The following is a 23,232-nucleotide window of genomic DNA, read 5'->3' as shown; positions in this document are numbered from 1 at the left end:
AACGTGAAAACTCACTTTGTCAAAAGCTTGTAGCGCTGAGATACAATAAACAAAAGTAGGGAAAAAAATGCATGTTATTATGTCAGGTATTACCTTGAAAGTAAATACTGCATAACAAAGTTCTAAATGAATATATCTAACCACAACTATATCATTACAGAAATAAACGTCTTGTTGTTCAGAAAACAAAGCCAAAAAGAATCCCTAAATCAAACACAATTCTTCCCATTGATGAATGAGACCCACCTGTCATCGTCACGGCTCTTGCGGGTTATGAATTATGCCTCTTGTCTCCTGTGGTTTGTGCGATAATGACAGTCTGATTATTTTAACTACTGCTGGCCACCAAGCGCCTCAAATGAGGAGGATAAACTCACATTCCAGAAATGTCTTCAGATGTACTATTACTTCTTAGGATAGCTTAGAAATCACTACGGCGTTACATGACATCCAATCGGCCTGAAATTGTGTTCGCTGAACACACACATACATTCATAATGTGCAGTGTTCAAAGGACTTTGATCTCTTGGTCGTATCTTTGCAACATGCACGTGTAAATCAACAGTAACAGATCATGTATAATACAGTATAACCCTGTCCTCTACATATGAAGTTACCTGGATTATGTGACCTGACATAGGATGTAATGTGTCTGCCATCAAAACACATTTTTGGGGCTTGGACTTTAACGGCAGAATAATATGGTGAAACTCCGATTAGCTTATATATTTTCAGTAAAGTCCCATGCTGGAGCTATTAAATGAAAGAAAGAATGAAATAATGTAAATACAGGAGAAAGTTACTTGAATTTTTGTTTTTGAATCTGGGAATCTGAAAAGTTTATATAAATTGTCCCACCTTTTTTCTCTGTATATGTTTCATTTTCTGATGTCTCTACCTTAAATGTGACACCGTTCACTTCAGACTTGAAGTGCAACATACTTAGATATAAGACCAGCATGTTTTTGTTTTGTTTTTTTACCTCCAGACTAATGCAAATGGTACATACCTCAAAGGAGCTTTTTTTTCCATGACTGAAAAAATTGGATAAAGGATTGAGATAAATTTTAGGCTTTACTTTTAATTCTTTCTCACTATTTTTGACAGACGGTTGACCTATAAGCCAAAAGTTGCGATGAGAAATAGAAAAACAAAGGTAAAATGGCAGTGTGGAGAAAAGGAATGGAAAGAAGAGGTACCGCGAGTGATTATTGAGAAGACAAAGACCCCGCTGTCCTGGGCCTGACAGCACCCTCTACATCAGGTGCCCCCCATCCCTCCCTCCATCCATCCGCAAGCTCACCATCCAATTCCATCGAGACAAGGGAATTTCCTCCTCCCCACCGCACACCCATCATCCATTTATTCCTCCATTCATCTCTCTGTTCCCCAACAAATGGAAATAATAACACACAACAACACAACAACCAACAGTTCACTATCCCTCCTTTCTCCAGCCTCACATCCAAATCTCAGCTCCTCAGGATGATGGCTCTTTTGATCAGAGCTCTCAGCTCAGTCCCAGTGGGGGAAATGGATACATCTGAATCATGCAAAGAATGTAACTGGCAGGTTTTGGTGTGGTCTAGTCATCCTGTCTACCTGTGAATTCCATACAGTGCAGTCCAACAGTCGAGACGCCTGTGCTAAAGCAAGTATTTGGTGTCGCAGACAAAGCTGGTTTTACATTACATTAGATTATTCAGACACTTTGAGACAACCGGCCAACTCACAATAGAATTACAGATGAAGCGCTTGCTTATAGAGGTTTACATTCTTAAGATAAGCAAGGACAAGAGTTGTTGACTGTGTGCCTAAACACTGTCTGGGTTGGTTTCAAGGGACGTGAACTGACTACTCTTACCTGTGGATTTCCCCATGCCTTCAATCACAGCTCAGGCTGCTGTTACTGAATAAGGTGTTTGTGAAGCATGAGCCACCCGAGAGCGATTTTTGACTCACAAACACCAATTGTAGCTTTGTGTGAAAGGTCAAAGAGTGTAAGAAGCTTTGTTGACTAATGGTACAGATGATTATTTAACAAGCAACGCATGCAGAGATATATATGAATATTGTGCAGCAAGTCTTTTCTGTTTTCCCCAAATCAAGACACTTTTTGCTGGCATCGTGAAGGTTTTCCAGCTTTTTGTGTTGTTCATTCTACTTGTGAAAACTTGTCATTGTAATTTTAAAACCACACACATGCACACACCACACATTTCACATGCTATGTGTGTTTCGGACACATAATGTTTCATTTTGAGCAACAGGCAGAACAAAACTAATATACAGTTTTTGTAATGATGATATTGACCAACTAGTGTATCAGTCAGGTTCTAATGGCTTACAGTAGAGTAAAGATAGGATGGCAACCACCTTGTGACTGGTGGTGGAAGGAGACAAAATTCAGCAGTGACCAACTGTTGACATGGCAAAGGCTGCCTGATGGGAAGCAAACTGTCTCCAAACCATCATAGACCAATTTGGATGGACTGTAATCGCTCTCAGACAGACTGGCAATGGTTTGTAAATAATCTGTTGTCCAATTAAAGCAGAGAGATTATTAACATGTTGCAATCAATCGCAGTCTGTGCTGATGAGTGCAACCTATCTGCAACACATTTCTTTGTAATAGGGGACTCGACTTAACCGGTTGACCATAGATTGTATTCTGGTTATGTTTCAAAATTAAAGCTTAAAGTTGCCAACTGCCTATGTTATTTTGCAGTTAAATCATCATCCTGCATCAACTACTTGCCAAGGAATGTCTTAATTTCTACTTCAAATCAACAAGTTTCTGTCTGGATTTTGAATGTATGTAGTTAATGTGAAATTATATGTATGCAGACAGCAACAGGTTTATGATTTTCAACCATTCATCACAAGTAATCGCCATATTAACCCAAACAGATTGCATTCATCTGCAAGTTGATATCAGACTAAGAGCAGAACAAGACTGCAAGGTCACTGCATGCAATCATGATAACTTTGGCTATGTCACGATCTCCAGCATTAACAAATACCATTAAAAGATATAAATAAGAAGTCCAATTTTTGCTATCTTTCTTTTAAAAGCTTGTGTCCATCAAACAAGAATCGAGGTGTTTAGCACAGAAAAATAGTCTTTATTAAATTTTGGCTATACTTTGGTATTATTTGTACATAGAACCATTTCACTGTTAAAAACTTTCAGCGCACTATTATCCTGCAGCCAGTGCATTTAGAAAAGGGTGCATTCCAATATCTTTCCCAGCTAGGAGATTTAAACCCTAGGGGCGCAGACGTTGGACAAAAGAGTTTTAGCTCACACTTGTGACCCAGTGAGCTATGTGCCCTACAGCGTGAAACACAAAGGGAACAACACAGGTGATTCTACACATGCTCCTGTCCTGCCTTTTCAACACTTGTACTCTGTGTCTCTGTCACCCTGTGCTACTCAGTGACATCAACCTTTGGCACACTGACAGCCTAGTCCAGGTTTCAATTTACAGAGCAACAGTAAGCATACAGATATCCAACGACCTTTTTAAAGTAATTCTTTCACAAATTTCGATTAATTTATTTACAATTTGTATTAACTCTGTGACACCCACAAGTATCATAGCGTGTCACTACATAGATGACACACATCGATAAAGTCTTTGATGGAGAAGATGACTTTTCCTCATTTTATTTGGATGATGGTGTCATTTTCTTCTTCTCTAAATTTAGTTTCAATTGTACCAACGGACAATACAGTGGTCTCTGGAGAAATGACAATAAGAGGTCGGGACTTGAAACTAAACCCATGTCCATAGTGTTTCAGGCGTGGCCAACGTTTCAAATTATTTTCATCCTCCACACCAAAACAAATACTACGCTGGATTAATGTCTTAAATGCTTCTTAACGTCTCTCTTCCTAATTTGACTATTTATAAAAAGCTAAAGCATCACAAAAAGCCCCTTTCAGTCATGCAGTCATTTCCATCCATCTGACGGAAATGTTGCTACCCAGATTTACATGTCGCATCAACAAAGCACAGGACTAAAATTCATGCTGTCAATTTAGTAGACAGGCATTCGGTTTATTGGTAGGCTATATACTTTTAAAACGTATTTTTACATAAAGGGTTTATTCTGATAAAACTGTTGTTCTTATTCCCATCATATTTCTTTATTGACTTATTTATTTCTATTGTATCTAGTTTTTTTTTACCTGCTATATTATCACATTTTTTGTTCAGGTCTTATGCCATGTTTTTATTTTTATAAGCCTTTTTACTTTTAATTGTGAGCTTTTTTTTCTCGTTCTGTATGGCACACTGAAAACTGTTGGAGAAAAGTTTCATAATTATTATTACTGCTACTGCCTAAGATTATCATTGCACGTCTCTTATGGCAGATATTTGGCTCACTTCAAAACCTCATTGTTTTCCAGGAGGCCCTGCAATAACAAACCCATAACACCTTGTCTAACCATCTCCGTTTCTCATCTACGATGCACTCTCTCTCCAGTCCAGAAAAAAGATCTCACCGTCTGAGTTCGTGTGCAGGCTGGCGGCAGCTATAACTTGCTGCTGCAGCAGAAGCGCACATAACAACACAAACAGACAGACTGAGTTCCTGTGAAAATCGCACGGCGAATTAAACATTCAAAAATGTGATTGCATTTGAGTCGATGCTCAGTGCAACAGATATTTTGCATGTACTGCGTTGCGTGTAAGCAGTGGCTTCCTCGGTCACCAGCATAGGTGTGTCAGAGTTAAACTCTGAGGAACATTTATGTGAAAGTGACTGAATATTCATGAAAGACAAAATGCCACCACTTTAACAGATGAAGAATAAAAGAAAGATAAGCAGACAAAGAGAAACCATAGGATTTTATCATAGACAGTTTGACTATTTAACTGGCATTGAGCAATGACACATACTTTGTGTGCGCCTGGGATGTGTCATCACTGGCATGTTTGCCATTCAATCCGCACAGGCTTTTCCTTGTTAATTTACACAATAGCTGAACATGAGCATGCATGGGGCCACAGTTTTACCTGGAGCCAACAGTGTTGAATTACAAGTGAACCCAACTTAGAAAGGTAAAGCTAAACCTGCAAAGTCTGAGAACTACAGTGTTCAAGGAATGAAATATGTTGTGTCTGCACGAACTGTGCTTCAAACTACCTAAGGTATGTGGTGTGACCCTGAAGAGTGAGTGCAAATTAAGAGAAAAGGAAGACCTGTCAGAGAGCAGTGACCAGAAATGTGAATCCTTTATCCATAGTGCCTTATTACTATAATACTATGTCTGATGGGTAACTATATTATTCCCCCTGATATAGACACTGCTTTTTTTGCCTTTTGTCAGATTTTGGGAAAGACACTGTCTTAATTTAATCCACGTTTGGGAATTCCCAGAGTATTTATGGCTATCATTACCGTCTGGGCTGCATTGTGTGATGAGCTACCTGATGCAACCAGACAAACAGTATGCCTGCACTGACAGCATTAAGGGAAATGGATGAGGCACACACATGGGTGGGCTTTATGTGCATTCACATACAAGTACACACACACACAGATTTCCCCATTCTGGCAGGCTATATTGCTCACAGTCCACATTCTACTGGATTGTTTGGTCAAAAGCCATCCACTCCAACCCACACCTGCTCTACAACACGACTTAGCATGTAGAGCACTGAAAACCCTCTACAAACATCTGTTTTCAGCGAAAGCCCCATTAGATGTCTAACGTGCTGTTTGGTGACATGCACCCTTTGCCTTAATCACCAGATTTGCAAAGTTACGACCTCAATCACCATTTCCAACTTTAAAATAGCTCTGCCTTCAGCCCGACTTGGCTAACAGGAAACCATTAAAGCACCAGCAATTACCATTCCCATCCATCCACACGGTCCCTATTTTATTTTAATCTGTTTAAGTGCATTTTCTACGCAAGGTTAAAATATGAATCCCCGCCGCCCCCTCCTCTCCTCAACGAGGCAGGGTTTTTCTGGCTTACTTGAGAGCACAATTTACGACTGATTTAATTTAGCCTCCGCAAACATTTCTAATGACATTAGGCCCGGTACATATACTGACTGCCTCTCCCTCTTATTCCATTAACTCCTAAATCAGGTTTAAAGACCATACTGATGCTGGATGCTATTATGGGTGATTATCAAAACAACAGACAATGGGGCAAAGTGTTTACTAACTGGTTTAGCCATAATTTTGCGTAACCAGGACAGATGGGAACACTACAAATTACAGATCAATCTTTTTAATAATGAAGGACCTTCCAGTGCGCTCACTCGGTCACGTCTATTGTTCCATGAAGCAACACATCATGTACAGTTTTTAACTAAAACATTTTTAAACTAAAATTGTCCTCATGAATAAAACACGTCATAACAACAGATGCTGGTTTGACTTTGTGTGGACAGGAACAAAAATACACTCTTGTATGATCAAGAAAGCAAGCTAAATGCTGGACCTTTCTAAACTGTTATCCATTCATGGCTAAAATTTGAAGTGCTCTCTTAGATCACGCTTATTCAGCTTGTTTGACAAGGACTAATGATGGCCGTCCATCTGCATACATGCTTACAGCTGTCTCCCGTCCTCATCCAGGTAATGATTGTGTTATTAACCCCGAACCCCTTTTCAAATTGTTATTAACTGCTGGGGGAGAGAATGAGACTCAAACTGTCTCCGCTCACCTGTCACCAAAGCACTGCTGAGGATGGTTTGATCCCGACTGGCAATCTGTCATTGTCAGAGATAGACTCAGGAAGAGGGGATAGATAGACAGATAGACTCACATCCTCACTTAGATGAGATTTTGAATAATTTTTTTTTAGTTTTCTGAAATTGTGTTTAAAGTGTCTAAATTAGGGCTGTGCCATATCGCATCATTCGCGATAATAACGAAATTAAATTTTATGTGACATCAGTATAACATCACGGAAGGGCTGGAGCCTATCCCCGCGTCTGAATTGGATAAGCGGAAGAGGATGAATGGATTAAGTATAATATCATAAATTATTAATACCGTGACAACATCTATTTATTTCCTTAGCACATTTAACAATAAAACAAACCCAGACATGTCTAACAGAGAGAGCCACGAGGAAGCCACATCAACAACTTCCAACAAAGCACAGTACTTTGCAAAATAAGCAAGAAAACCATTCCTTCGAAAGGTGGGAACAACAAACTTGTTTCACCACTTTAGTACAACCAGGCTATGAAGGCGTGCAAGGAGCAGATAATAGCAGCTGGTGATGTGCGACTTAAACGTAAACAAATAAACAAGTGACTCAGTGTCTGAACACTTAGTAGTTAAACTCGTTATAACAGGGGAAGAAAAACAGTGGATGGAAATTACAGATGCGGTAAAGCAGGTCTTTAAGCAGCTGGTTAAAAAGCTCAACCCAAGATACAATAGCTCAGATAGAAATGTTTTTCAACGTCAATTTTATTTTGTGACAATAATACTCAGTCTCCTGAAAAACTACAAGGTTAAGTTCCTGTAGTTATTATTAGTGTTAAACTACCCTAAACACACTATAGCACTATAATAATACTGCTACTGGCACCTTCTGGCAATAGACTTACACTTTGAATTAGGTAGTCAGTCAATGACAGTTAGTTCAGTGGACAATGGCATAAAATCCCCTTCCTTTAGTTTACAGCAATGTGCCAGTGCTTGCAAGCTGCAATCACATTAAAAACATTGTTCAGCACTTCGATTTCACCAGAAATATCATTATTGTATCATTATTTGTGCAAATTTCCTCGTGGTATAATTTTGAGGCAATACTGCCTACCCATAGTCTACATATAAGAGGTTGGTTTAGCAGCAAATAATTCACAACTATTAAGTATATTCATATATTTTCTTTTGTATGTACCTGTGAGAGCCAAAAGGCTCACTTCAAATTGTTTGCCACTCCAGTTTAACTGCAAAACAGAAGAAACTCTTTTAAGAGTGAATGCAGAGTACACAGTAAATCCCCTTTGAAAAGTATAAAGTGAATCTAAATTGGAAGGGTGCTGACTTTAAAAAATATATTTAACTTATAGAAAAAATATAAAAAATAAAATATAGTTTGAAGTAGACAAAGAGTTGTAATATTCATATCTATTACCTACTGAATGCCTGAAAACAATCTTTAAAATTATTTTTACATTATTATCACTTTTGCTGGAACAATGTGTTATAAAAGTGTCAGAGCAACCTTCCAGTCCCTCAGCTTTAATATGCAAATAAAATATACATTTTTTTTTCTATCAGTGTGGCAGAAATTACTGCATTATGAGGCATGCAGTGAATGTTAAAACAAAAACATAAGGCTATTGCACCCGTATTTGTGAAGTTTACAGAGCATGTAAAATTATTTCCTCACTTCTTTATGCAAATGCTCCTCTCCTACTTGGACTTGCTATAAAAATGAAAGTTTACCTTTGCATTTGCTACTCGTCCAAACGCAACCACAACTTGAACGGTGGGTTATATGCTTAGATTTGTGCTTTACATATACATTTGGACTTGTATTGTCAATTCCAGTATGATATGGGATGAAATTTGAGGACTGAAAATTTTGTCAAACTTGATTTCACTCATTCATTCTCAAATGTTAGGGAACAAAGAAACTACATGACTTTACATCATTATTGAAGTACACTTTTTAAACCCCTACAATCACAAATCACTAAGCTGTATGTGCTGTGGTTGTATCTCAAGTAGATATACAGGAATACAAAAAATCTACACCCAAGATATATCTTGTGCTGCTACCATTAAATATCTACTTACTATCCATTTTGTCATTTGTCAAGCTAAATATACCACTGTACAGATCAAGGCTGTATCAGAAAAGCATGATGGTGCTCGTTGCCTGTAAATACTTTCCAATTTTTCTGACTCGGTTTCCAGAAATACTACCCGATTCCAATAGGTCTATGTGCCAAAAACCAGTAAAATCAAATACACGTGCACATTTCTGTGTGTTTACTGTAAGTTATCCGAGACACGTGAATAAGCTGGAAAAAATGTGTGGTTCTGTGCGTGTAGATCTGAAGAGCAAAAGGTGAGGTTTACAGCCGCAGGTTGGACAGGCCCTTGTGGCCTTTCCCAGTGATAGATATGCTAATGTCCTCCATTCACTCTACTTCACTCCTTTTATTTTCCTCAATTAAAGCAAACGTCAGTGAAACTGTAATTAAGCTGTGTCCAGGCAAAAGACTGCCTGCTGCTTTTAATGAAGCCCCATTGATTCTCTCTTTATTTGCTATTGGTCTCCCTATAACATCAACAGGCCTGAAATAAATGGAAGCTAAAAGTGCAGCTCTTTTCGCCTTAGTTGTACATTGTACAGGACTGTTTAATTAAAAAAAAACAAAAAAACAGAGACGATTGCTCTAAGCACAAACAGGGATAGCACCATGTGTACTAGAGGTTTGTTCCTCTGTGTACGTGCGCATATATTACTGTGTATCTGAGCAGCTGCATTCATGATCCAGCCGGTCTGTGAGCTAATGAGCAGAACTACGGTTCCCTCTCAATAAGCCTGAAAGGATGAGAGCTTTACAAGTTTCCAAACAAAAGCAAGGCAAACTCTCTTATTTGTGAAACAGAGATGACCTTGTGTAATCAATAGCTTACAATTTAAAAAAATGCTGAAACCAATTAGCCAGATTGAGCTGTTGCTAAAGGCAAAATTGGTCTGATTGGAAGTCCAATGTGAGCACAATTAAAGATAAAAGGTTTGGTCAGGCAGGAGGGCAGAGTCAAACTGTCAATTGACTAGAATCACAGCTGGAGATACACTGCAGTCATTGAACATTAACCATAATATACATTTCAGTTACAGAACTTAAGTCTTAATCAAACTCAGGATATGCAAGCACTGCCAACATATTAAAAAAGTTCAAATAAAAGTGCATGTAGCACAGCATTACAACACAAACTGAACCCTGTAAGTTACAAATGCTACATCATTTCTGTAATCTGTATATGTGCGTAATCTTTGCATTATTCTAAACAAGGTCACATGATGCATTTTAGCTATACTTTCACAGTATTTAATTTGAATATGCCTGCATTTGGCAGGTGCTGAACCGGTAATATATTTTTACATTACATAACAGGAAGTGTTGAGAAGGTTTTTGCTAGTGTTAAATTTGCATACAGTTAGGGTCACAGCTACCATGTCAACATTTTCATTTTCATGTCTTCGATGTCAAAATGTGCACTTTCTTCACAACATTATGCCTGTATGACAATGGTAGATTTTTTTTAAGTTCAAACATTTAATATGTTTCCTGATTAAAATGTGAGTTTATGATTTTTTTTTTTTTTTTAACACCTTCTGCTTACTTTCAGATGACCGCCTTTCAGACAGCAGCAGGTAGGTACTTGTGTCAACTTGACTTGAAGGAACAGTAAGACAGGTGTCACAGTGAACTTTGGGCTAAATTTTATTTTTGTCAAATTTAAATAAGATTCTCTTTGTAGTACACCTGAATGTGATGATTGATTTCAGGAACTTGCTAACGCTCAAAGACTTGGAAAACATCCAAAAACGTACAGCTTTTCTTGGAAAAAATTTAATAAGTACATTAAACAAAAGCCAATTTAACAGAAACCACCAAATTCAGATAAAATGAAAGTTGGCTCATTTTGTATCACTTTTCAGGAAAGACTAATGTAATCAAAAACAGATACAAGTGAAGACTTGTGAAGCACTCAACCAGTTGTTAAACATCTTTTTACTTGAAGTTGAAAAACATAACTAAATATTTTCAAAATCTCTTTAGGAAGTTTGGTCATATGTTCCCTTAGATTCATCCATTCATTTGCTTCATTTTGTCCAATATTAATAATGGATTGCATTTATATAACGCTTTTCTAGACACTCAAAGCACTGTACAATTCCACTATTCATTCACACACTGGTGGAGGCAAGCTACAGTTGCAGCCACAGCTGCCCTGGGGCAGACTGACAGAAGCGAGGCTGCCATATCACGCCATCAGCCCCTCTGGCCATCACCAGTAGGCGGTACGTGAAGTGTCTTGCCCAAGGACACAACGACCGAGACTGTCCGAGCCGGGGCTCGAACCAGCAAACTTCCGGTTACAAGACGAACTGCCAACTCTTTGAGCCACGATCGCCCCATAATGGCGCTCGAGCCTGTCCCAGCTGTCATGGAGCGAGAGGCGGGGTGCACCCTGAACAGGTCACCAGTCTGTGGCAGTGCAAACCCACGGCTTACATTTAGAATCCCCAATTAACCAAACCTTAATGTTTTTGGACTGTGGGAGGAATCTTGAGTACCCAGAGAGAGCACACAGAAAGTCCCCAGCTGGCCGGTGGATCCAAAACCAGGACGCTTATGCGATGAGGCTCCGGTGTTAACTACCCCACCACCTATTCAATTAGATTTGGGTACATAGAGGTCAAGGTCATCTAAAGCTGGGCATATACTGCGTGATCTTCGAACTTCTAACCCCTGAGATTCAATCGTACAGTTTGAGCAGGAGCTGAATAACGCGACTGAAAAAACCTCACAGTGTATGTCCAGCTTTAATGTAACTACGCATGTTTTGAGCCACAACTCAAGATATCATCATATGTTATAAAACATTAGGAGTTATGATATGTAATATCAAAAGGTCAAAAGGCAGCATCACTGAGGCATCACAACATTCTGGAAAACACTAAATAAACCAAAACATTTTTCAACAGCGTAACTTTACTGCATGAGAAGAGGCCATGCTTATGTTTAAGTCCAAGAGTTCAATATATATAATTTGAATTTGAACAGGCATTCATGTAAACTGCAAAGCAATCACTCTGAATTTGGGTCATTTAAATCCGCTTATTTCATATTTCACTTCCTACACAACAGATAGTCAGCTGTATTAATATAGGTGCAAACTGTTTTCACTTCATTTAAAGATCCGACATATTTGTTTAATTTGTAAATATGCAAACACAGGAGTTTGGCTGCACGCCTTTCACCACGTGCACATTTCATTTTCATACTGACTGAAATAAAGGTGTGCTTACAGCTTCAAAGCAGCAAATTTGTTAAAAAAATACATTAAAAAAAAAAAAATCATATCAGTGTTCTCAGTGTGCACATGCTTTGACTGTATTTATTTATACCTTGCAATACTCTCATTGACATCAAAAATTCTTCCTGCAGCACACATTTGGATATGCAAATCACTCCTGCATTCAGTTTCTGCAAATCAGCACCACTACCAGTCAAATTTTCTGTTTACTGGCAGGTTTCTGTCGCAGCCAGCGTATATGTTTTTGTGTGTACACCTATGCAGACCTTTGCAACATAAGAAGGTCACTTATAGGAAATAAACATAATAGAAAATAATGTCAACAATTTTTGAAGGCAGTTACAATCTATTGTTGAAAAGACCAAAATAAGTGAACATAAAGACTGCTTGAAACTTCCCAAAGTACAGATGCGGAACAACTGCAAGCAAATTGCTTTTTAAGTTAAAAGACCTTTCTCATTTTGTGCTTATTTTTGACGCTTGGACAAAAGTAATGATGTCTGAATGTGAAAGATATTTGCAAAGTGCTTTCACCATTTTTTTTCTTCATTTCTTCCCCCATTCAGTTAACTGGCAGGGATAACAAGGCCAATATTAAAGCACATTTCTCAATACACCGACCTGTGTATTACATTGTAATGGGTATTACATCAGAACTGAAGGTACATTAGTTTAAATGCAGGGTAGAAGCTTCTTGCTCATGCCTCCTATGGTTGAAATGTGCACAGAAGTGACCACAAAACTAATATCACCCTCTAATGGATTAATAGCAATATCTGATTGAAAAAAACCATTATGAAAAGTAAACCAATAACAAAGAAAGACCTGGCTGGTGGAGAAAAAAGCAGATTAGTGTACCAACTTTAATGGTTTTCCACCTGGGGGAAAAAGAGTAATTTACACGCTTATATTGTACTCTTGTTAAGTACATTTTGTCTCACCACAGAAAATGGCTTCTTGTTTTTACCTGGATAAACAAAGGGAATAGAGGCACTCTAATGCACAGCATCATATCTGCCAGGATATCATCCGCAACCTTGAAATAATGCATATCTCCCCAGTCCCCTTTCTCTGAACTAACCACTAAGAAACAAGCACAAGTAGTTAATGTAAGAGTCCTCCTGTTCTTTACAGTCTAAAAAGGTTTGGGTAGCAGCCAAATGTCACTAACAAGTAAAATCAACAAGCTTCATCTAAATGCAACCCCTTTAAGACAGATATGAAATGCATTCTTAATAACAAGAGCCTGATGATATCCTTCTGTTTCTCTGGCAACCCTCATCTTCCTCCACTGTTTTCTCCTCCTTTTCCCTTTCCGCCCCCATCGTTCCTAACAGATCTTCCAACAAATTAACTGCTTTTTAGTTTGCAGCTCCGTTCCCCATTAATCCATACGGGGGAAGTGTAGTCAAGTTACACTGGAGAGAAAAGAACTGGTGCATTTTAGCGATGCAATTAGGGCCCATTAGTCTTGGCTTTAATTAGAAGGCTGGAGCGTTGATATTTCAAGTGCTGGTTTGTGCTGGTGTTGTGTTTCCCCGCAGCATCGCTCGTCTCCGTCCTGAATCAGGAGTCTGTCTGGCGCGAGTGACTCTCTGTGTTTTTTTTTTTTTACTTTGGTTTCTGCGATGTGCTGTTATGTTCTGATTTCAGCTTAGTTGCATTTTTAAAACAAAGACATAACCTCAAAAAATGGAGGAAACAAGGAAAAACTGAAGGGGAAAAGGTATTATAGAAGTGAGGGCATTAGAGGAAATTAGAGGTTAATTTGCCAAAAGGGAAAATAAAAAATTCAGGAGAGAAAAAGCGAGCCAGAGAGATTTTTTTTTAAAAAAGAAAAGAAAAATGAGAGAGAGTGGGGAGAGAGAACACGGGTGAGAGATGAGTGAGGAGTTAAAACCTGAAGCCTCAAAGTCAAATTGATCTGCTTGAGGTGCCACATTTAATTGTTAGCCAACAGACAGACATGACATCTTAGCTCTGCCGCTCTCTCCCCAGCCACATTAGCCAACCGCACCGCTTCATGTTCACAGAGTGGAGGCAGACTGTCTGGAGGAGGAGCAACACTCACCATCACTCCATCCTCCTTCCTGACTCATCACTGCTCTTTTGACTCTCAGCCCACAGCAGCAGGGACAACAGGAAAGGTCACAGCAGACCAAAGGCACGGTGTGGAAATCACATCCGTCTTTGTTTAGATTGTCAAATATAAAAATAAAAATATTTACAATATAAATTTAGGCTGAGTAATGCCCAGCTGCCCTTTTACACAAGGAAAGAGCATGCAGTGTTTATATGAAAGCATCAACAGGATTTTTCAACTCGGACTACTCTGTCCTCTACCTCCCACCACTCTACTTGTTCACTTTGCCAGGAATAGCTTATTAAAAACAACTGAGCTCATTACAGCCAATTAAGTCATGATTCATCTGTCTAGATGGCATTAATATGTTAAGCAGACCACAGCATGCACACATGTTAACTGGCACACACACACACACTCACTCACTTAAAAAAAAAAAAACACACACAAATTTATGTAGAAATAGTGTCGCTATGAACAGCATAAGCACTTATCATAATGAACATTTTCAGTAGTCAACAATTATATTTTTGGTCTCTTTGGTCATCATTTAGACTGCTGACACTTTTTGTTGTAATTACCTTGGAGGAGGTTTTGTTTCAAGCGAGTTAGACTGTACTGTACCCTCATACCTCACCAACATACTCCATCACTGCGGTGCTTTGAACAAACTCTGCTCCTCTGATGCTCAGTCAGGGCCAAGCACCAACCCCGGGGCAACAGACTGTTCTCCATGGCTGCTGCTTGATTCTCAAAGTCTCCCCACAAGCACATTGAAGGCTGCACCAACACTAAAAAAAAAGAAAAAATTATTGGCGCACCTTATTCAAATTAATGTATTGTTTAGTGGAGTTTTATCTTTCAGCTTAGGGTGCACTGAAAAGTCTTCACTAACCCAATATAATATTATTATTAATAGCAAAAACAGTTATGTCTTCTATTTGCAACTACTGCAAAATTACTATTCATATATTACAGTACAGTGCTGAACATTACTGATACTAAGTGTAGCTTCTGTGTTTAACAAAAGAGGTATCCTTAAATATAGTTAATTCATTAATTAATATTAATTACATTAATTAATATTAATTAACTGCAGCTAGCCTACTTCTTCATTATTAATTAAGTGCAATATTAATCTCTTTTAAACCCTACTTTACTTTGCTATTTATTATCATTGGGATTACATTACATTAGCGGTAAATAATAAATTTAACATACAATTTATGTAGTAACATAATGGAATATTCAATGCAATGCCAAAATTTAATTGACCTCACTGAAGGATTAAAAAAAAAAGTGTTATGCATTTCCTTACATTTTTGGAAAAAGGTTAATGCACTATAAAAGCCCTGAGCAGCACTTACAAAGCTGTTTTGTACACGGCATCTCATTCAGATTGAGAAACCTGTTCGTTCTGCTCAAGGCACCAACTGTAAAAGTTATGAGATCTTCCTCTCAGACAACAAATCTGTAACCTTTTGAGATTACGGCGCACCACTGACACTGTCACCCCATTTAAGACCAACTATTTTCCCATAGAGGTTTTATCTTTCCTCTAAATATGTTGTACAATGTAATTAGGCTTCCACTGAAAGCACCAGCAGGCTGTCAGTCGGTTCACGGACCCGCGGCCCTTATGTTGACAGGCCAAGAAGAGGCCCCGGGGTATGAGGGAACCCAAACAACAAGAGTGCGTGTCTGTGTGTGTGAGTGAGAGTGGGAGACAGAAAGAGAGAGAGAGAGTCTGTGTGCGTGTGTGTGTGTGTGTGTGTGCGTGTGTGTGTGTGTTTCCAAACTGGGAAGTATTTCATAATAAAAAAAGTAAATAGCAATGGGCATGTGAACATTGCTTGTATGTTGTTAATCCTGATCCCAACTGTCGGTTATGAATATACTTTATTTTCCTCCATTACAATGAGTGTGTTAACAAAGTTTCCAATTACATCAACACTGACAAAACCATCATTTCAACAGCTGTCTAACATGGCAGGGTAGTGGAAAAAACGTGTCAGAGTCACGAGGTTGACTGTGTCCATTTTTCAGGCAGTGAATCTTTGGCAGCTCGGAGTGAGGCTGAGACCAGAGCCCCTTCATGTCTCTTTCTGTTTACAGGGCAGGCAAATCAAAGATGCGTCTCATTTCAGAGGCTGTAAAAGTGCGCCTAGGGATGGATCAGATGTCTCTGATACACCCAATCCTCCCTGAGCAGCTTCTACTTACAGGCTACCAATCCATGTATCCTCCAAATGAACACTGCAAACAAGCTGTGTAATTAATTGTTCTCAAAAATAAACTGTGTTATCTTTTCAAGTAACCTTAAAAATGGCTTCCCAGTCATGCCTGCTAAAGAGCTTTCAAGTACTTGTTGAAATTAAAATCAACTAACTTTGTCTTGATATCAATTTATATTTGGCAAGTGGAAAATGTGAATATTGCAAAATAATATTCAAATCAACCTGGAAAATTTCCGGCTTGACCGACTATGACATTTTAAACTTTCCACTGTTGCAGTAACACAAACAGGGCATTTCAGTTTATCACATACAGCTCTGTTAGTGCTTTTAGAGCATCAAAGCTATGGACTTTTTCCTCTCTTTCTATGAAAAAGAAAATCAATGGAGGTTTTTTGTCGAATTTTCCCTGGCAATATTTTGTTTCTTGTGGTGTATTTGTTTCCTGAGTGGTTACAAATAAAGCCTATCTAATCGAAACATCAATTCATTATCTGAAAGTGCTTGTTATAAAGGGAGGGAGGGGACGTAACAAGCGTAGCTTTTTACTGGAAATTTCACAGTCTCCCTTCCGCTACAGGGTGGCTCCAGCTATGTGAAATGAAATACGACTTAATGTTTTTGATGCACTTTCAGTCATCAAGGTTTGTTTCTGTGGCGGTAAGAGAAGGAGCCGTTGGCTTCTGTTTGGCCGAGTGGCTTAAACTCACAGAGTGCACACATTGGCTGCCTGAATGAGACAGAAGCAGTCCCAGCCAAGCGCCTGGATCATACATCTCCTGACATTTATCCCTCCTCCCAAAGAGGGCCAGCTGGGAAATAGCAGCACGGACAGGCCCCCCATTACAGACAAGCTAACGGCTTCCATTTACAAATATTTTTTTGTAAATACTATATCATGTTCTTAACACAGCAGGTCCCCTGGGCTGTGCAAAGAGCCCTGTGAGAGTATGGGTGGATGTCAGTCTTGGGGCTTGTATCGAACTGCAAGCATCTGGAGGCTGGAAGTCTATGTCCCACATTCACGTGGGGAGTGAGGGTCCGCAGAGAACATCCTGGGGGATCTTGCCTTCTGCTGCTTTGAGAGATTAAGATGCAAGACCTCATCATCTCCCTTGCTAACACATGGACACATGCACACACACGCACACACAGTGCCCACAACATGTGGCGGCCCTCTACCTCTCTTCATCCTATCCAGCCCCATTTTCAATACACACACACACAAACATACACACAGCAGAACACTCCCCCCTCTGATTAGCTCATAATGGACGACTGATGTCCCCGAGACCCTCCGGACCTCCCCAGGGAGCCCTCCAACTCTGACCCCTATCTCCACCCTGCACTCCAGCTTCTTAAAACACACTAAATAATCCTTCATTTGACAGGAGCTTGAATGAAATTCAGCTTAGAGTCGCACCATTTACCCTGGACAATAGAATATTGATAAACGAGCCACTTTAATGCCATCTTTTTTTTTTCTTTTTGCACATGTAGAAGAAAGGATAGGCAGCCTGTTCTTAGCACATCATTTATTGCATCTTGGTCCATGATTATGTTGTTGCTGCATCATGTCTACTAAGTGACTTTTCTCATTATTCTTAGTTGTGCTGTGTCACGCACATCAGTGAACAGTGCCTAAGTCCATACAGTCAGTGTTTTTAACATGTAATTCCATGTTATAGAAATCAGATCAGGAAAGTAAACATGTTTTCATAAACCTTGTTGTGGCTGGGCCTGTGCCACTATGGAAACAATATCCAGCAGATTCATCAGAGCAAGCAATTAATCACCTCGTTCTAAAATAAACAAAACAGGGATCCTAAACATGTGCCTATTAAATCAGCAAGCAGGGTTGGATGGCTGCTTTTAGATGCAACATTTACATGTAATTATCTTCTTATATAATTAAGTGCATTCAGTTAACAAGCATCTTGCTAACGGGCCACATTGCTTACCCAAATGAGCGGCGGGCAGCCCAGAACGCTGAGTGAGTGAGTAATTAGAGCTCAGCATGCCAGTGTTAATGGAAGTGATCTAAAAAAAAAAAAAAAAAAAAAAAAAAAAAAAAACCATCACTAGAGAGATGTGGGGGTAGATGAGGCGAAGGAGAGAGGGAAGGAAAGAAGGAAAAGATCAGAGTGGGTGATGCAGAAAGGAAGCTTTGGAATTAATGTAAAAGGGCATCATGAAAGCTGAGTGGGTGTAGTCATTGAATTTTTGGGTTGATGACCCCAAATTTCAAACCAGAGAAATTAATATCACTCAACATGAAGCTACATTTTTGCAATTAAGTTGCAATACGCTTCAGGAAATACTCCAAAATGAGCAAATATACTGAACCTTAACACTTAATCTCTAATTGCAATACAAACAAATGCCTGAGTACTTCAAAGTATGAGTACAAATTGCTAAAATTAAAAGAAATAAAATATTGACCAAGATGAGGAAGTAATTTAGCCATTCACTTTATTAGTCTGCTCTTTGAAGGAAAGTTTGACATTTAGGAGAACACCCTTACCTACTTACCTGTTAATTATCAAGCCTTAGAAATGCTGACATTTTCATCTTTGGAAAGTGCCACGCACATCATTTCCTCTGATTTCACTGTTTACCCAAAGCTACGCTAACCATTTCATCACTTAACCTTGAGAAATGAACGTGGTATTGATATTCTTATCTATATATCTCTAAGAATATGAATACACCAATTTCCACAAATGTTACACCGTAAAATGTTAAGTGACGCATATTTATAGTAAGAAAACAACACCCGTACCTTGTTACTACAAGGTTTTGTTTGCAGAAAGGCATATTATACGTGCCCTGTGACACTGATAGAGTCATTCAATAAACAATAGTGAATGACTGCTGTGTGTGCTGCACTGATGTTAGCTCTGACACGGCAACACTAAGGCCCGCCCTCGGTTCAACACCTTTCTTTGATTCTGTACTGCACAGCCATGAGCTCATCCTGCCTCGGGTGACACAGGGACAACGGCATGAACTTTGTCACACTCTTCTCTGCACTATCGCTTACTTATCTGTCTGGGTGTGTAATGCATGAAGTACATGATTCCAGGTTATTGCTAAAAAAAATCCTCACAACTTGTAATAGAATATTTGGAGTGAATTCTGATCTTTATTTTATTGAGCTGGTGGAGTTTCTTTATAATTGGAGTGCTTTAATTGCATTACATTTCGCCAACTGAAGAAAAAAAGCATGAATTCCCCCAAAGTTCAATACCAATCTAGTGGAGATAATTTTGTCTTGTATTTAAGAAATATGAGCACTTTCTTTTTCTGCGTGGCCTGCAGCTCTACACCACAACAACAGGCAGCCTTTACATGTCATGTCAAACCACAACCCTTTCAAAGCTCACCCCACTCTGTCAACCCTGTCACAACCACAGCAGATAACCCACTAATGCTACACATAAAAATCCCAAATACCCTCAAAGTCAGCACCATTGTTTGGTTATTATTGGTGTTCAAGAGTGCCCAGGTGAAACCCACAATACAACTGGGCCAGCTCGGGTTCAAAGAGCCACACTGAATGGCTGCCAAAATTCCTCACAATGCGCTGATCGCAACAACTTATAGTGAAATTATGATACAAACTATGCAGCAAGTGAGTAAGGAATATCAGGTCCCTTTGTCCCGACGCTTTCTATTGAGTTCAATAAACACTTATGCTCTCTAAAGGACTGAAGCTCAAGAAGGGACAATGGCTCCCTTCAGAACTCGACACCAGACCTTTAACCATACAAAATACTCTATCCTCCAAAGACTAATTGATGTTATTTGGCTTTTGATAAGTCAGATGTAGGCAGACGAAATAGTAAAGAATATACATGGTGCTTTTGATGGCACGTAACACGAGTAACTGAAATACAAAGAGTGGGGAAAAAAAACAAGAAAAATGCAAAGTTTTTGGTTGCTTATTACCAAAGCCGTGATCATTTGTTTTCAGGGCAACAAGAGTGTAATTTGAATAGGGACAGACTTTAAAAGGGGGATCGCCACTGTGTGCTTAGAGAACTTGGAACCATCGGCCAGCAGCCTGTGAGCATATTGGTTATTGATATTCTCTCCCTGTGTCACACACACTGCATCTGGCCCTGAACACAACAGCCGAAAAAGCCCTCAGAGCTAGGGTGAAACAAATACATTTGCACTTTTTTCTTTGGCAGCCAGAGCTGGCAGGTGAAATTGCTGGCTGTGTAGCCTGAAACTTGGCTACAGTGCCATCTACTGGTGACAAATGCCAGGGCTGAAACACTTGGGGAAGCAGGAGCTGGTTGGAAAGTGCAGAAGAAGCAGTAAAAGGATTCATATTAAGCCGAACAGGTTTCAGATATCACTGTTTCATTTTCACCTGCCTTTTTCATTATGCATGCTTTTTCATTAAAGGTCTCACTCAAGAAGCCTGCATGTTCCAGAGCAAAGGCAATTTTAGAGTTGTGGGGGCAAGATCATATCTTACCCAGACAACTACAGTTCATATGTTGAATGCTGCATCTGCTATCAGGGACCATAAAGAGGAGGAGAGAGGAAGATGTGACCCTTTGACTAAACGGCTAGGTAGCTCTCCAGCTTATCAAACCATAAATACACGGAACATCATCACAAAATCAACTTTTATTGCAGGTGACAAGTCTAATTGAGGCCTTAGCAGTAAAATGTGTCTCCTCACTCAATCGCCACAGACATTTGTGATTCGTGCATAAAAAGATGCAACGTAATACCATAAATCAGCTAAATAAAACAAACACATAACAATGCACAAACATACGACAGCAATCAAATTCAGATCTGCACAAAAAGGTTCCTTGCATCTACGTTTTACCCAATTTTTTTCTTACGCTTATGTCAGTGTCTTTATCACCAGTTAGTCAAAAAAGAAATATATATATATATAGTTTTCTACACAGCATGCAAAGATCTGTAATACATCACCAAGCACCACAATGAAATGGGACATTAAGGCAGAGATGACATCATGCAGCATGCCTCCAGGACAAATATAGATCATGTTTATCTTTAACAGATGATTCATTTGGGACATGGTAAAGAGATCTGAACTGACTGCTAAGGAAACGTCCGCACATTTAACAGGTAGTGATGGTGAAGACCACTGCTGCTACAGCGAGCTGAAAAAGAACAAAATTCAGCTTTAAGTGCAACGTACTTTTTTCTAAAGACGGAGTATTTTAAATAGATGTTTGTGCATGTTCTGTCCTGGGCTGTTGGCGAGGCAAAATTGCATATTGATTTACAATTAGATAACCAGGCTGAGAAAAGATTATTATGAAACTTAAACTACAAAAATAGACTAGGGACAAAAACAAAAGGTATAATGCACTTTTTCTTACACTTCAGTTTTTTTTTTACATTTTGCCTCCCTCCTCATCCCCCGAAACCCTTGGGAAGCAGCACTCCGAGGTCTTTCATTTGAGCTTGCATTATGCCCCTGTATCTCTGCTCATTTTTCATCCGCATTGCATTAAGTATTGATATTGATTTCTTGTAAATGGTGGTGAAATGGATGGCTCGCACTTTTTTGTGTTATTGTTCTGCAGCACTTGTAGGTAATTTATTACGGCTGAGGGTCCGGTGAGGCCTCCCAGTTCTGTGTCCCTCCTCCTGATGGAGCGTGCCAACCTGACTAACAAAACACGCCATGAACTGAAAGGCCACTCATGAGAAGAATGAAGCATGAAGAAAGTGTGCATGCACACCAGCACCAGCGCACACATGCATGCACATTGTATCCCTCTCCCTCTCACTCTCAACATCGCTCACATTCATGGTCCACCATAAACCGGCACACATAAGAGGGTCCCTTGGAAAACACACAGCAATAAACTGAAAAACGCTAACTTTACAGGCATTTCTCAGTCTTAACATGAGAGTTGTGTAGTGGGCAACTATTTTATTTCTCCTTTCCTCCTATTTTTGAATATTATTCTTTTTAGTGCTGTAGCAGCACTTGTACTGAAATCCATTCCCAGTTTTGTGACAAAGCGTGGCCTTCTTGACAAACTGGAGTGGTTTACTTGCATTGTCATCCTGGCCAATTTCTTTTCCCTGCTGCCACGGCCCCAGCAGTCTATTTGCATTTCAATAGCCTCTCTGTCTGCCTCTATATTGCCTGATATTATGTCTGCCTTGTATGAATTCGAATTCAATGTCTGCATCTGCTGTTCCACTCCCAAGCAGTCCTCGTAAAAGGTGAGCCATATGAAATAAGGCTTGCAAGCAAAAGGCATTGATGGCGTGTGGTGATGTAAACCAAGAGAGACGCATTATGCAGGCTTGTGTATGGATTTCTTTAATAAAAAATCTGTTTACATGTATGTTCTGCTTTTACATAAAACTGCAACAGAACAACATTAGTGAAGGTATTTGGAATCTCCATGATTTTAACAGCGCTATTATTATTTGTGGGCCTGACTGCAAGTTTTTGCTTTATCATGCCCCGTCTTAGCTATAGTTGCAGAGTTATGTGCTAAGAGATCTCTTCTGAGGTAAAGAAAAGCGCTGCGGTAAAACTGATACGCCCTGTTTACGGTCTGTGTCACCACAACACCAGGACCAGCCACAAACCATGGTTGGTGCCATGGTGTCAGACACCATGGGTCACATGACAGAGTCCCACAGAGGTCCCTCAGGTCTCCCAGAATGCCATCCTTTTTAGCTGACTTTCTGTATCTTATGGGGTGGGATGCCAGAGGGGCACAGGTAGTTACTATTAAAGTTGAGAGGATTTACTGGAATTTCTATTTTAAAAGATATAAAGGCCACTGGCTGATTAATCTCCGTTCATGGGGTATTGGAGAGAAGATGTAAAG

The sequence above is a fragment of the Simochromis diagramma genome, unplaced genomic scaffold (assembly GCF_900408965.1).
Source record: "Simochromis diagramma unplaced genomic scaffold, fSimDia1.1 OVJJ01000421.1, whole genome shotgun sequence".
Lineage (NCBI taxonomy): Eukaryota > Metazoa > Chordata > Actinopteri > Cichliformes > Cichlidae > Simochromis > Simochromis diagramma.
This window is presented reverse-complemented; position numbering follows the sequence as displayed.